Here is a 12,028-nt window from a genome sequence, read left to right as displayed (position 1 = left end):
ATAAAGTTAAGAAAAAAATGGTAATATAGTAAACATATCACTAAGAATTAGAGTTTCTCAAATAAAATTTCCTTGCAGCAGCAGAGGGGCAGCCTTCTGCCCTGCTGCTCATATTTTAGGCCAGTGAATTATTGGCTTTCACAGTGAGCTGGAGTTCAGTGGGTCTGGAGACGATCTGCCAGCTGTGAGGCAATGTTTAGGTTAAAAGATTTGTCTCAGAGATTGGGAATGCTGAAACACGGGTAAAGAAAATAAATGTCTTGAGGGACATTAACTTATAGAGAGAATATTTATCCCATATGAATACCTTGCTTGCCTGGAGTAACCCAGATATTTAACCTCTGAGGCGGCAGTTGAAGCAGAGAGTAATGGAAGTGATGACAATGAAAGCGAGAAGGGAGGGGGACAACTGCAGTGGGGGCTCAAGGGATTGTGATTTTTTTTTTTTTAAGAGGAGTCCCTAGGTAAGAAACCACAGACTGGGTTCTGTTAATCAACATTTAATCAGCACCTACCATGTGCCAGGTACTGTGCTCAACAACAGGAATATAGCAATGAATAGAACAGGGTCCCTGACTTTAAGGAACATACAGTATAGTAGGAATGGGGATGGCACCACCATAAGGAGCATAGTTCTACAGCCAAGAAGCTATATTAACCCCAGAGAACTTGGTTAGTAATATGGTTCGGCTTTGTGTCCCCACCCAAATTTTATCTCATATTGTAATCCCCACGTGTAGGAGGGAAGGATCTAGGGGAAGGCGATTGGATGATGTGGGCGGTTTCCCCTATGCTCTTCTTGTGATATTGAGTGAATTATCACAGAGCTGATGGTTTAAAAGGGGCAGTTGCCCTTCGCTTATTCTCTCTCTCCTACCACCATGTAAGACGTGTCTTGCTTCCCCTTCACCTTCTGCCATGATTGTAAGTTTCCTGATGCCTCCCCAGCCATGCAAAACTATGAGTCAATTAAATGTCTTTTTTTAATAAATTACCCAGTCTCAGGTATTTCTTTATAGCAGTGTAGAAATGGACTACTATAGTTAGACTAGAACCTGTGGGTTAGCTCACCTAGAAAGCTGCTCATTCAGTGGGAAGGCATTCGTTTATCTTCCTAAAATTTTGGAGGAATTATACATATTTTAAATAGCTGTCTAGAAAAATTTGAACTTTGTTCTTGACTGATTTTCCAATATCTAATAATTTTCTTCCTTGGAGTCAAGGTGGAATCAGAGAGTGCAGAGCCTACACATAGGATAATTACAGGGAAGAAGAAGGAAGAACTATTTTTTACCTTTTCACTCAAAAAGTATTTATTAACACCAACAATATGGTAGGCACTAGTTTAAGTTGGAGATACTAGCATGATCAAGACAGAGAAGCACTCTGCCTTCATCGAGTTTATGTTCAAGTTGAAGAAACAGAAAATAAATGGTGTGATGTGTGAATCACACCAAAGTGAATAATGAACAGGGTGATGTTTTACAGTGTAATTGGAAATAGGAAGGCAAGTCAGAATGGAAGGACTATTTTAGATAAAGTGATCAGGGAGGATTCTTAATAGAGGTGAAACCTCCAGCTTTGATAAGCCACAGTGGAAGTGGAGAGTGGTAAGATCTGAGACTGGAAATTCTGCTCTGATTTCGTTATAAAGCACAGCAGAATGTCATTGAAGAATGTTAAACAAGGAGTTGTGACCTTATTTACATTTTTAAAAAGTCATTTATATGGAGACAAAAGTAGAAGTAAGAAAAAAAGCATGCATGGGAATGATAAAGACCAAAATCAGAATGGTAGTCATGTGTATGGTTGGAGAAAGATGATTGAGATTTGGGGAGGATAAACAGGAAGAATTAATGTATATATAATGTTTCACTTCTTTTAAAAAATAGTATGTTACCACTTAAGCAAGCTAAGAGGTGGTGATGTTGTACGCAATATTATTCTTTATTGCTTCTTACGTTTGAAATATATTTTAAGGCATGTTCTATTTGTATTTTAAAGGCATGTTTATTGCTAATTCAAGTATTTAGTACAGCCAGTCAGGGAATGTAAAGGCAAGAGGCCCTCCAATGGGTCTCTGGCACTTGAGACCCATATCCCCTCCAAACTAGGGCAGCTGCTACCCAGCCCTAGTTACCTGTTGCCAAGCAGGAACTCAGACCTTGTGTTGCTAGAGAAATCAGTAATCTGGAATTTGTTTTTTAAATGTGAAATGTCCTAATTTTAAAAGCTGGCAGTTAACTCAAATTAATGAAACAAAGCAAAGCAAAATGCTATGAAGAGCCAAACAAGCAAACAAAGGCAAATGCCTGTGCACTAGATTCAGCCCTCAGGTTACCACCCTGCCACCTCTGCATAATCTCTGTTGGCAAATTTAGGCAAAATGCTGTAAAATCGTTTCTTGTGGAGACTAATATTCAAGGTGAAAATATTCCAGGGCCCTGCAGAAAGAGTGTACTAGCCAAGACTCCCTGGAGTCTCTGTGGGGAAGAGCTTTGGCTACGCTAAGGGAGATTCTTAGCTTCTTGTATACTTTACAGTCTGCAGATCCATCACTGTGAGAACCTCAAAAAAGAAGCCAGACTTTTCCATTGACTTCAAGGCTGTGTCAGCAAATGCCAGACTCAGCAGGCCCTTTCTATTGTATGTTAAGTTTCCAAACAGCTGAAAATAGTTTGTGCCAAGATCTCTATAAGTGTGACAAACACACAACATTCTATGTGCCCCAGGAGGCCAATTAAAGCTAGGAGACCACAGATGACAATTTCTGAATATAGTCACCACACCTCTCAGGACTGATGGCCATGATGTATTTTTCTATTCTCTCCTCATCAGAAATGAAGCCTTGGATTGAAGATTATTTATTCATGGCTTTTGGTTTAATTTTTAGCAGAGGTATTTTGGACCTGAAAATCTCCTAAAAAGAAAATATTGCCTGGATGTCAAATGTATACATTTTCTTACCAATATAATTTCATGTGAGTGACTTACATAGCCTCTTCATATAAGTCACCCAGTTCATCAAAGTTTCTTTGAACACAAACTACAGGCACTTAATAAAACCTCCTTAAAGTGCTGAAAAAAAATCTTTACAGTATGTTAGAAATCATTTGTGAAACCTTTTATAGGAATAAAGCATTCTTAGTTTACAAACTTTCAGACCAAAAATTTAGTCTTTTTTAAAGGAACTTGATTCCATTTCTATGTTGATTGACACATCTCAAATATTTTTCAATTCTTTATCAGAATATTCTTGTGTCTTACTAGATGTAATATATTATTATGTACACTTTATAAAATATTGTAACATATTATTACCGAAATGGGGCTTGAACAGTCACAAGGGGATAAAATGAGCAAATGCTCATGTGGTGTTCTCATGAATACTTGTATAACTCCCAGCTACTATGATACCTTAGAAATGATTGGCATAGGGGGAGCCTTCTGGTGTGCATTATACTAAAGACAGCAGTGGGTAAAGGATAAAGAATGGTACTGATGTCAGAATCTTGCCTTGTAGAAAACAAAATAAAAATAAAAATAAAATAAATACAAAACCTGAAAACAAACCTAAGAAATGATATTTACACTGTGAATGGCATTTTCGTATTTAACTATTCACAATGTAATCAAATTCCTTGAATGTTTAAACTAAATAAGCAAGTTCTCAGATCAAATAATTGCATTGTTTCCAAATGCGTATGGTTTTCCGTTCAGTTGTTTTACATATAATTTCCACTTACATTTTTATCCATTTAACATTGACTGCCAAGTAATTCTCTTGGCGATCAGCTGTATGTAGAACTTCAAAAATAAGATACTTGGAAGGTATCTTGTGTAATATTACATACGTAATTCATTCTAGACAGGAATTATTGTTCAATCTATTAAAAAAAAATCTGTATTTATCTGAAGAGACCATGGATAAATATATAGAATATAGTTAGCAATGAAAACATTTATCTGGATAAATCAGGAAAAATGAACAAACCACCCCCACCCTGCAAAGAAGGTCTACTTACACACATTGAATTTCCTCATATAACTTCATAGACTTGTTCTTTATTTTGTTGTTTAGAAGCCAAAAACAAATAAAGAATCCTGCCTTCCTTTTGCTACATATTGAAATAACAAAAACTAATAGGTCAGTAATAATTCAGCTCTACAGTGTTAATCAAGCTTGACCACAAGGAGCGTTAGAAGGAAACACTCAGTCACCCTGTGGTTTGCCTTGCCAATGCCTTTCTACTCTTCTGCCTTACAAACAACACCACAATTTTGTTTGGGTAGTAATCTCCTAACCCCAGGCCCAGGGAATAAATTCTTACTACTCTCCATTAGTCATAGGGATCTCATTCTTTATTGGTCTACAGGTTTGAATGCAACCCAGTCCAGAAAAATGAGACCTAAGGAGATACTCTACTCCTTGGGGAAAGAAAATCTCTTTTCTTCCTGCCTTCTTCCTTTCCACTCTGAATACTCTCAAGTAATGCTGTAGCCAACTTGTGATCATGGATAGGGCTTGGGAGCACAGGAAGCAAAATAATTCCAGAAACATTTATTAACAAACACTTTGACATCATTGAGCCTCTGAGGGAGCTGCCTATCTCCAGATTTCTTGTGAAGTGAGAGAACAAAGTTCTGTGTGTTTGGATCACTCCAATTTGTCCTGCCACTTGCAGCTAAAAACATCTTAGTAAATACATTCATCATGAAACAATTATGCTAAAAAGAAACCAGAAACAATAAATAACAAATGTTGATTGAGTCATCATGAGGTATACACTATCATTATCTTCATTTATCAACAATGATGCCAAGGTATATAGAAAGGTTAGCATTATTGCTAACATGTTGCTGTGATCACCTAGATTTGGGGGCTTCATTGTTACATAACTTTTTGGCATGATATATTTGGTAGAAGAGTGCCTTGTATTCAGTAGCACTAAATCTTAGCAAAGCACAGGTACAGAGAACCTTTTACACATCCAACTTGTAAGCAAAATAGCTATTGATTTAACATAAACTCATATATTATTTTAAATACAATTTCAAGAGAAGGCTGACAAACAGGCTGACAAACTGCCTCCACCAGTGTTTAATCAATAGATTTTCATTTTGCTTATGAACAGAAACCAGAAAGCAAGGAAAAGTTGGCTTTTTCAACACCAATCTTGTAAACAGAAATCACTGCCAATTGTGAGGGTAGTGGGGGAGTAACTGCATACTTGGGAAATAGAAATATGGTACCCAAACTGATTTCCTATGTGCTTCCAATGGGTAGTTATAAGAAAACCAAATATTAAAGATATGATACAGAGCCACATAATAGCCACTTATTCATGTATAGACTTTTGAATGCACAAGCCAATATATCTCTAACATGAACATATAACATAAACTGTAAGTGTCTCTTATCTCTGTAATGGTTCTCTAATGTTTCAATTCCTAAGTCCAATTTCTTTTGGCCTTCCCCAGAGTATTTGCTTTTAAATGGCATTAAATTTCTGCCTCATTTGTGTTTAGACCCGTATTTCCATCAGTACTTTGATAATAAGATGATATATTTACAGACTAGCTTTTATTTCACTTTAGCTTAAAGATTTTCTCTTTATAGACTGGGATTATTGAAATAATTAGCTTTCTTATTAAACTATAATGGAAGATGAAAGAATGGAGATGGAAGGGAATGTAGAATGTCTCCTCATAAAAATATTGACAAAACAATCCTGCTGGAGGGTAACCTCTTTTAGGATGCACATTAATTTTTGGCAAATTTTAAAAATGTTCTGGGTTTAGATTACCCAAATCACACTCATGAATGTCTTGAAATGACAGCTGCAATAATACTAGGAATGTAGAAAGTTTTTAAGTTGATTTGTCTATTCAGAAGGAGTATGGGCAAAATTTAAATTAGGTCAGATTTGTCCTGTCTCCACCCCACTAAGATTTGCGTTTGTTTGTAGTACAGCAGAAAGCCTATTCTCACTATGATCCTTTGGGCAAATTTCTTAGCATATCCAAGTCTGTTTCTCTTATTAAAAATAAAAAGGGATTCCATAGTCTCAGAGATTTTGTGACAATTACATGAGCTAATGCTTGTGAAAAGTTGTATAAAACATTAAAATTTCTAAATGTTTACATTTCTTACCCCCACGCCATGAAAACTTACTCATTATGTGTCATTGTTTAGAGAAGCACTTATGGCTAGCTGTCATCTCTTCTAACTATTCGTGCTTTAAATTATTTTAACTAAAGGAAAGAAACGTTAATGATGTTAATCTTGAGAAGTCCAGATTTGCCAGCCTTGTATGGTAAGCAAACAGATATATTTAGCTCCTTGTTCTGTATACACTGGGAAATTAATTTAGAGCCCTCCACAATTTCCCAGGTATTCCTTAGGATGGTGGGGGCCTCGGAGAGGCTTCAGGATCCAGTCATCTTTCACTCCCCGTCCCAATCCCTATTTACTGCCTTGCCTCTGTGACCTTTCTTTGTCTGTATCCTTAACCCCCTGTTAATTTCCCAAAGCTCTACTAACAAAAGACTGTTGGGTGAGTAGCCAACTTTTTATTAAACAAAACATTTGGGGAGGGAAATATGCCCAACATAGATGCAAAAAAAGTAAAATTAATCACTAGAAGATTGTTTTAAACTGAGCTGTCTTTCCATCTTTGGGTATTTCTCACTGTGTTTTCTTCTTCTATTACATTCCTCTCCTCCCTGTCCAAGACCTCTAAACCCCCAGTCTGTGCCCCCATGCCCAATAAATTGAAAGTTCCCATAATATATTATGCAGAGCAACTTTCCAGTTTTCCCCAGCTCAATTTTCTCTCTCCAGACTATGCCTCAGGACCTTGCATACCTTAAAAATCTTGATATGTCCATTAAGATATTTTCCTAAATGGGAGAACAGGACAGAGAACTAAGCAAATGCATTGGTATTAGAGTTTGTCTTTAAAATGTCTTGAAGCACTATGCCAGATGCTTCTGTGCATTGTTTTATTTAACCTTCACAACTCTGTTACATGGGTTCTGTTATCCAAATTCTATAGATGAGAAATTTGAGGACAACTTTATATCTGCTCACTTGTTTTCGTTCTTTTAATATTTTGTTAAAGAGAAAGAATTTCATATAAACTAGATTTAAATAGTATTCTTATCTAAAAGAAGTAAACTGAGAGCCAATCAAAACCAGAAATAATGAGCTCCACTGATAGAAAATAATTGGAATAAAGTTTTATGTGTTTGTCTGGGGTGTGTATGTATGTGTGTGTGTGTGTGTGTGTGTGTGTGTTTAGCTCTCTCCCCTTCATTGATTTCATAGGAATATTGTAATTAGTCTTTACCATATTTATCCACTGATTATATACTTGATCTTATTGCTTATTCTGCTTTTTAAACTTATTTATAATAGTCTTCAGTCAATTATTGTCACAGTTTTGGAAGAAATTGACTTCTCTACTTTTATATCTAAGAGGAATTCATGAGTCCTTGTCAAATATGCACAATTAGTTTACAATAGTCCCAATGTTGTTGCTTCTTTTTTTTCTTTTTGGCATTCTCAAATTATTTGGGGTTTTTGTTTATTATTTTTTAAATATTTGGGAAAATTCAACATGATTTTGTGGCATAAAGACAAATAATTTGGAATGTTATGTTCTGATCTTGTTACTCTCAAAATTTCTAAGAGATCTTGGGCAATTTTTAAAATTTTTCTAATTCTCTGAAACTTCGTTTTAAGTGGAAAATAATGCCTAGCTCACAAGAATACAGAATACATTAAGGATGAGATGGTTATAAAGGGATCTTTAAGAGATTTTATAAGATATAAAATTAAAAGACATTTATATGTTATAATAGTATGGGTTCTAATTACAAATTACTATACGAAAATGGTTTTAATTGAGCTCAATGTAAGAGGACTTTACACTCCAAATAGTCTTAGTGATAAGAAAATGTTAGTAATCAAAATAAAATCTTTTTGTTCTTATTTTTATCAGGTGTTCATATACATAATGAGCTAAATTGTTCTACAAAAATCACAGAAACTATTATGAAAAATAATACTGTTAGAAAATATTTTTTTGCTTTCAGATTTCTAAAAACACATGGTTGTGATGCTACCTTACTTTTTTCAGCAGTAGACATCATCTACCAACTTCCTACTAGAACTTAGCATGTGGGTCTCTTTCCTCTCCCTGTCCTATCATGCATACATTTGTTTCCCATCCCTTATCCTTCCACTACTGTCAAGGCACAATTTTAGTTAGATCATTGTCCAGTGTTTATATCAGGACTTTTTAAAGGCTCTTCAAACTTGTGCCATTGAAATGACTCTGCTTTCTTTACTTTTATTTTTTACCCTATGCCTGGAGTTAATAATTGTCTCATTTTTTCTTTATTTTAATTTTTTTGATATACTTACCATGAATTCCAATTCAGTCCATCACCTCTCTGCCACTTGCTTGAATCTCCCCTTAAAAGTTTAGATATATTGGGACAGGCACAGTTGCTGACACTTGTAATCCTAGCACTTTGGGAGGCTGAGGTAGAAGGATCGCTTGAGGTCAGGAGTTTGAGACTGACCTGGGCAAAATAGGGAGACCTCATCTGTATAAAAAATGTAAAAATTAAGTGGGAGTGGCAGCACATGCCTGTGGTCCTGTCTACTTACGCGGCTGAAACAAAAGGATTGCTTGAGCCTAAGAGTTTGAAGCTGCAGGGAGCCATGATTGTGTCACAGCACTCCAGCCTGGGCAACAAAGACCTTTTCTCTGAAAAAAAGAAAAAAAAAAAGAAAAAAGTTTAGACACATCAGGTAGTCTTTTAATTACATCTCTTGGAAAAATGATTCTTACAGCATTCTGACCTACTCTCATCTGAACTGTTTACACACTGGGGACTGATTTTCTTTGCCTTGCATCTCTTCCCAGGTCTTCTTCCTTCAATTTTGTGGAGTTTCCTCTAACCACTTTGTAACAAAGATACATAGGAGACAATTTTTTGAGACCTAGTACGTCTGAAAATGTCTTTTTTATCCAGGAAAGCAAGTTTTCTTCCCCTCTGCCTCTCTCTCTCTCTCTCTCTCTCTCTCTCTATCTCCATCTCTAGCTCTCTCTTCTTGAACTGCAGAAAAGTTAAGTGGTGAAATCCCTACGCTTTGGGGTCAGATTGCCTGAGCCTGTAACCTAGATTTTCTCCTCAGAAACGGTGAGACTTTTAATATTTTTATGATTCAGTTTTTCCACTAGGTTAAAGGAAATAATAAAAGTACATACATCATAGGCTTTTTTGAGAATGAAATGATTTGGTGTATGTAAAGCCTGACTGGCACGACATAATTGTTTTTGATCTCCTGGACTCCTGATCTAATGTTCACACTTTATCTCTTCCTTCCAACTCTTATCTTTTGCTCCACTCTCTGGGATTTTTGCTCCACTTTCTGGAAGATTTTCTCAACTCTATCTTCCAATCTGTCTATTACTTTTTAAAGTCTGTTTTCATATTTTTAATTCCTAAGAGCTCTTGCTTGTCTCAGGTTGGTACTATCATCACATTCCCTGAGGATATTAATGATTGTCAAGTTTTCTTCTCATTGCACAGCCTCTGTTTTCTCCACTGTGTTGCTTTTCTCTTTTTCCTTTATACTCCATGTTAAAGTCTTTCCTCAGCTGTCCAGTAACCTTAATTATCTGCCCATTTTTAAGGTTAGAGAACCAAAGCACTTATTGGAAGACCTGAGCATGAGCAGTACTTATCGACCACAGCCTTCACAGTAGATAACTTTTCTAGGATATTTTGTTGATGAGCTTCCAATTTCCAAATATTTATATATATTCTTTGAGGATAACTATTTTCCTCTGAGGAGACTCCTCCAGTGTCCTTCCTGGATGATAAAGGCCTGGTTTCCAGGATTCTCGGAACCAAGTGGACAAAAAGAACTAGACAGCTCAACATCCTATTTTCAGTAAGGTGATAGCTGTGTAGACGGGATGGGTAGATGTGAAGATCTAATTGCTTTTTAAACAGTTTTTGCTGGTCCTCTTTAATTTAGCTATTCTCTTTATCTCTCCTTCCAAGAGCACTGTGTGTCACCAATTCCCAACATTTTAAGGGATTCTGTGAAATAAACTAAATTTATTCCTTACTGTTTCCACTGTCAGCTTGAGTTGTAGCTCTCTCAGATATGCCCAATCAGTACCACTTTTCTTTTTCTTTTCTTTTTTTTTATTATACTTTAAGTTCTAGGGTACATGTGCATAACGTGCAGGTTTGTTACATATGTAAACATGTGCCATGTTGGTGTGCTGCACCCATCAACTCGTCAGCACCCATCAATTCATCATTTATATCAGGTATAACTCCCCAGTGCAATCCCTCCCCCCTCCCCCCTCCCCATGATAGGCCCCATTGTGTCACACCAGTTAGAATGGCAATCATTAAAAAATCAGGAAACAACAGGTGTTGGAGAGGATGTGGAGAAATAGGAACACTTTTACACTGTTGGTGGGATTGTAAACTAGTTCAACCATTATGGAAAACAGTATGGCAATTCCTCAAGGATCTAGAACTAGATGTACCATATGACCCAGCCATCCCACTACTGGGTATATACCCAAAGGATTATAAATTATTCTACTACAAAGACACATGCACACGTATGTTTATTGCGGCACTATTCACAATAGCAAAGAGTTGGAATCAACCCAAATGTCCATCAGTGACAGACTGGATTAAGAAAATGTGGCACACATACACCATGGAATACTATGCAGCCATAAAAAAGGATGAGGTTGCGTCCTTTGTAGGGACATGGATGCAGCTGGAAACCATCATTCTTAGCAAACTATCACAAGAAGAGAAAACCAAACACCGCATGTTCTCACTCATAGGTGGGAACTGAACAATGAGCTCACTTGGACTCGGGAAGGGGAACAGTACCACTTTTCATTGGCTTACCAGGTCCCAAAATTTTCTGCTGTTTTTTCCTCTTCTAATTTCCCATCTTTTTTGGTTCATTTCTTGAAAAAAAAAGTTCCCTTTTGTGGTAGGATGCTTTTTGGGGGTGGAGTTTGGGGGGACTAAAATTGGATGTGTATTTACCTAAAAGTTGCAAAGCAAAGCTTTCAATGGATCTTTGAGATTGCCAATTTCTCTAGGTCCACTGGAGATGGAGACTTTTTTCTCAACTCTTCAGAGTAACCTCATGGAAATTGGGAAATGTGATGGAAGTTTCATCCTGCCATGCTGGTCCCCTTCACCTAAGTCATCTGGTTAGGTAACTGCTGTAAATCTTCAGACTTAGAAGATTAATCCTTGACACCTAACTGTTTGTACTGAAGAAGTTATGCACCTTGGTGAATGGAAGGAGAGAAGGGGAATGTTAAAGTCTGGCCCCTTTTCTCCACTCCTAATGCACCATTTGCTTTGTTATAGAACAAACCATAATGGAAGCTTTATTTGTGAAAAGAAAAATTAAAAATCAATTAATCAATTAAGCAAAGACAAGTAGAGAGATGAACAGAGTCCTGGTGGCCTTAAGTCTCAACTCCAGTTCAGTTCTTCCTGGATTTTGTGACCTACCTTTGTATCCTTCCTAGCCATGTGTATCAATGAGTTAGGATTCATTCCCCCAAAATGAATTGAATTGGTTTTCTGTCTCTTACTACTAAAATAGTCCTGATTAATTTGCTAAAGAATCAATAGAGTTTCCTAGTTCTAAGAACATGGGAGTGATTTTTATCAACATAACTAAAATAAAGGTTGTTTGTTGCAGCACTATTTACAATAGCAAAGTCATAGAACAAAGCCAAATGCCCATCAGTGATAAACTGGATAAATACAATGTGATACATATACACCATGGAATACTATACAGCCATAAAAAGGAATAAGATCATGTCCTTTGCAGGAACACGAATGAAGCTGGAAGCCATCATCCTCAGCAAACTAATACAGGAACAGAAAACTAAACACCACATGTTTTCAGGCATAAGAGGGAGCTGAACAATGAAAACACATG

At 36.6% G+C, this 12,028-nt stretch overlaps 1 long non-coding RNA gene across 2 annotated transcripts in view; it reads left to right on the top strand.

The window, feature by feature from the left end:
- Window positions 1–12,028, top strand: part of LOC111551190 — an 80,998-nt gene that overhangs the window by 44,643 nt on the left and 24,327 nt on the right. The window lies entirely within an intron of this gene.

This window comes from Piliocolobus tephrosceles, chromosome 7 (genome assembly GCF_002776525.5).
Source record: "Piliocolobus tephrosceles isolate RC106 chromosome 7, ASM277652v3, whole genome shotgun sequence".
Lineage (NCBI taxonomy): Eukaryota > Metazoa > Chordata > Mammalia > Primates > Cercopithecidae > Piliocolobus > Piliocolobus tephrosceles.
The sequence above is the reverse complement of the archived record's forward strand: the minus strand, read 5'-3'. Positions and strand labels throughout refer to the sequence as shown.